A 4,696-nucleotide genomic window follows, 5' to 3' on the forward strand; every position below is an offset into this window, starting at 1 on the left:
GGATTTATTAATCAATCTTATTGTTCAGTGAACGCAAACTGCCATAGCTTATTAAATACGCAAAACCCTCACTGCACAACAGCTGCGCACCTTCAGCAGACCTCCTCATTCCTGCAGCACGAGGGCTTTAAGACTGTTTATGAGCGCCAAAAGTGTCCGGTCTGTTTGGCAAAAAATTTGACTTCATGTCACTGCATAATAAACGACTGAAACGATATAACTAGAGAAATCTCCACTGTGCTGAGCGAGAGCGCTTATTGAACAGCGCAGCATCGATGACGTAAGCGTGCCCAGGCCCGATTAGTGTGAATGTGGGCCGTCGGAGGAGACGGGAGGGGGGATAAGCGTGCTTTGGCCCGGTTCGAGGCAACTGTACATAGTGTGAGTACGGCCTTCATTTCACCATGTTCATTGCATTTTGTCTTCTGAGATGCAAGAAGTTTATTATGTGAGAAAAAGATTCACACAATTTCTCCTACCTCAGCGAATTCCATTTTTCCACGTATATATAGATATTTGGCGCCAGTTTATCAGCAAGTGATGATTTAGTTTTATTTGACTCACTGGATGGAAATGCAGCATTACTTCCAAATCTTTTATGTGATATTTCCAACACAATCACATGGCAATGCGTAACTTTTTTAATTAGTTACTAATTCGTATGAATTTGTATGATCTTATTTATACAATTTAGTATGATTTGCTTATCCCCCAATGACGGTTGGGTTAAGGGGTGGAAGTCGGTGCCAGACCTCCGTTTTAAAATCCTACATTTTCATATAACTAAACTCATACGAATTCGTACAAATTAGCCACTAAACTGACAAAATGTAAAACATTTACGTTTCCTCATAAATAAAATTATTTAGCATCTTTAGATGGAAACATAGCAAATATTGTAAATCAATCCTCATTCACACAGATCTGCAAAGTTATTCACAAAACAATAACTAAAAATGTTGTCATGCCAGTCCAGGAGTGCTTTTCCCAAACAACGACGTAACGAACGTAATCATAGCATGATGCATGGGTTGAGAAAAAAACAATGTAGTGACGAGAACCCATAGTTTCTCTATTGCAGATCCATCGTTTGAACCACGTTAGTTATAACGTAAAACGCCCATAATGATACTCTAAATGATGCTCTTTTAAATAAGTTTCAGACCCAAACGCATATAATATATTATTCTAAAATATTTTCTAAATGTAGTTTCAAATTCGCCCATCAGTATAAAAAAATCTGCGCACTTTTTAAGACTCCAAGATTAATACAACATGTCCGAAGTTAATGTGATAATCTACATCTGTGGTTGCTTTACCAGGACACGAATGTGAGTCATAGCAAGGATAGTAAGACTTCAGTGCTATCGTGTTTTGTTTACAGGTGAAACTCACAGAACTCTATAGATACACAAAAGGATATAGAGAAACATAGCTTGTATGATCCCCAGAGGTGTTATCTGTGACTGATTGAACAATAAAATAAAGACAGCACAGTCATATGCTGCACACAAAAAATGACGTTTCGAGTGGTTTCCTGTGATGTTATTATATCAAACCAGCAATTTCCGAGAGGATTTGGGGCTGTTTCTCTGGGTCCTCAGGCACCAGGGAGGTCCGACCCATCCTGCCAAGATGGTCTGTGGGGAAAGCTGGTCCCAATATCTGCACACATGAAAACATTCCTCTGTTGATTTATTTTTAGACCTAATCTCAAACAGATTTCCACATTGAGCAAGTCGGCTGGGACCGAGAGAGGTTGCATCCAATCCGTGGAAGCATGGCCCCTCTGAAAATGAGTGTTATTCTGTTTTGTTTTGTTTTTTTCTCGGGATTTGAGTTCTGTCACTTTCCACTCATTTGGTGGTAAGCTGGGTAAGCCTAAAAAAAGCTGTATTTTAAGCGACAAGCAAGCAAGAGATTTGTTTGTGAGACTGAGAAAAGAGGATTGGCGTGTTGGAATGTGTAAAGAACTTTATTATTCCCACGTTCCCATGAAATATCCCTCATATCCTTTTGTCGGATCGTTTAACACACAGCACAGTAAATTTCTTAAGACATAAAAACTAAGAAAGTGGTTTTTACTTGTGCTAAATCTAACACCACAGTTCTAGGGTGGTCTCTTAACGGCTCCCTATTGGTCCACCTTCAAGTTACGGCAATATCCCTAGATACGCCCCAGGTCCTGCTTCAAAGAAAAGCACTGACTTTCTTTTTAATCATCAGCCAAATAAAATCTCAACAAGCCTCACAATTTGATTTATCAATCATACCCATAGCTCAAACAGCGCAGGACAGGTTATGCACCATATTTTAATACTTATGACAAGAGTTTGTTCAAATGAGGTTGAGCAAGCACCATTACTAATAACATGCAGTCAAAGGTGCTAAATTTGACCCCAGGTACCTTGTGTCCTTTGTCCCTCCAGGCTCACCTTGTCAGCCTTCCAGACTTGGAGGCAAAGCCGTGTCAGAACAGCACTCATGTCTCCAACTAGAGGAAATTGATCTCTCAAGTCTGTCACACAACTATGAAGGGGCCAGGGGCTCAAGTGTCAGGTTACCGGAGGCAGGTGCAAACCCACCAATGGGGCTATGAATTGCAAGTGAGGTGAGGAAGCGTGACTTTTCTGGTTAACATTCCCGGCTAAGTGTCCCAAAACCTGTCCTAAAACCTTGCGGTATTCACATTGAAATGTGTGCACAGACTGTTCCCGATGGGTTGTCCCTGCAAAAAGAAACTTGTAAATAGTATGAAAGCGGGCCAACATGCCTTGGATTTCTCCAGTTCGGGTATACCTGAAGAAGGGGAAAAAAAGGACCCTCTCCTGCCAAAGGTATCGTCTGCAAAATTAGCACAGGTGCAAGGTTTCGCACAACAAAGGACTCTTTGTGACTACCCGTGATCACGTTTTGTGACTAGGTTTCAATTTGGGAAAGAAAATGTAATATCTTAGAGAACAAACGTGGTTGGTTTGAAAAGCAGGGATACATTATCTAGATACAACTAACACCAGTTGTAAAGAAATAAGTCCCGGCTTACAATGTCATCTGCACATCGGGAACAGGAGCATGGACATTTCTGGAGAGAGGCCAATACAAACAGAATTCCTTTCGCTTGGCATTCCAGCTTGATTAATATGGAAGGTAGGGTCAGACGGTAAGGTTTACTCTGCAAATATAGTTACACAAATGCCAAGACATTATTTCAAGTGCATAAGTGTGGTTCTTTCCCTGAAAAATGATGCCCATCGTTAGATTGGGGCTTTTAACAAGACTCTTTTTGATTGCTGTTGTTTTTGCTCTACGATCAATAGGCTTGTAGGTAATTCGGCCAACAAGTGGTAAGTGTTGAGTGTTTCTCTTCATTGACACACATGGAGCGGAGTTCCACGATGTGGCCGCTGCTAATGCCTGCCTGCAGCCAAAATAGGAAGTCCCTGTGGCGAGACAGACCCATGCGCTCAGGCTGGAAAACCTCTCAACAACATCCTGTGGTCACCTGGACACTATGACCCAGAAGAAAGGACTCCTTAGAAAGCGGCCCCAGCAGCAGAGGCCTGCCTGAGGGCCCCTGAGGAGGAGAAGACATGCCATTCGGTGCATGCAAAGGGAGGAAGGCTTTGTAAATAACGTCCCTGGAATCCCAAGACTGCTTGCTTTTTAGTGCGCTCCCCCCTTTCCCAAAAAGGCTGAAGGGGAAGAATCGGATCAGAGGCAGCCTTGGGTTGTCACCTGCCTGGGATATGAGGGGGGTGGATGAAGACTGAACAGAAAATTAAAGAGAAGGAAGAGAGTGTGAGACAAAGAGAATCAGAGATGGCGAGATAGAGAGAGAAAACCTTCCAGGTACTCTTAATTACTCTCGGAGGATAAATATTTCTTTAGTTATAGGGGTAGAGAGACAAAAAAAATGATGAGCTGTTCCAGGAGTGATTATCTTTCCGTTTTAGGTGTTTTTGAAAATATTAAAAGTTCTTGTTTTACTGCTGGACAACTCCAAGAGATGTAACAAAACACACTACTACAGTATATGTTAAGTGGAGATTTGACTGACAAGCTGGCCAAATGAAGGTATAAGACCTTTGGAGGTTTTGCTCACCCAAAAACTTACCTGTTTGCCGTTGTGTCGTTACATATATTACCAATAACACAGGCTCATTTTGAAAACGTAATCCTATATACATTTCTGGAGATTTCTAATTACATAGCCAGAAGTACGTATGGCTGCATTTTGTCTTTAAAACGAATGATACTGTGTGGTATGACGCTATTCCTTTTCGCGCTTACCATCTGGCCACTTACCTCCGTATTGACTGCTTTCCCGCTGTTACCAGTTTGTCTAGTAGCTCACCATGTACGTTGACGGACTTGAGACGCAGAGACAAGTTGACCATGACGATGGAATTCGAGTCTGGTGAAGAATGGTTCCAGAAAGAGGGTAAGACAAAAACAGAAGCTAAAAAAACAAAACAATAACAGGGTAATAATGTGGTAAAATTTGAAAATGTGGTAAAAATCAGACGAGGGCTTTTCTTATTCTGGATTGCTTTCTAAAACCGTTGGTTTGGGTTTAGGGAAGTGGGTTGGTGGGTCAATCGATGCTTAATGAAAACACTATTGGTTGAGTTTAGGGAAGGAGGAGGGTGGGTTAGTCGATTGGTCATTCCTTCAATAAGTTAGTCAATCAGTCGAC

The 4,696-nt window shown here is 41.7% G+C and overlaps 1 long non-coding RNA gene across 1 annotated transcript; it reads right to left on the reverse strand.

Annotated features, from left to right (window-relative positions):
• Positions 1–656: 656 nt before the first annotated feature.
• LOC141384404 (uncharacterized) lies at positions 657–4,414 on the reverse strand. Its single transcript, XR_012405400.1, has 2 exons — positions 4,306–4,414; positions 657–1,665 (listed from the first exon to the last, which is right to left on the reverse strand). It is a non-coding gene; the product is annotated as an uncharacterized lncRNA (long non-coding RNA).
• Positions 4,415–4,696: the final 282 nt, after the last annotated feature.

Source organism: Danio rerio, chromosome 1, assembly GCF_049306965.1.
Source record: "Danio rerio strain Tuebingen ecotype United States chromosome 1, GRCz12tu, whole genome shotgun sequence".
NCBI lineage: Eukaryota > Metazoa > Chordata > Actinopteri > Cypriniformes > Danionidae > Danio > Danio rerio.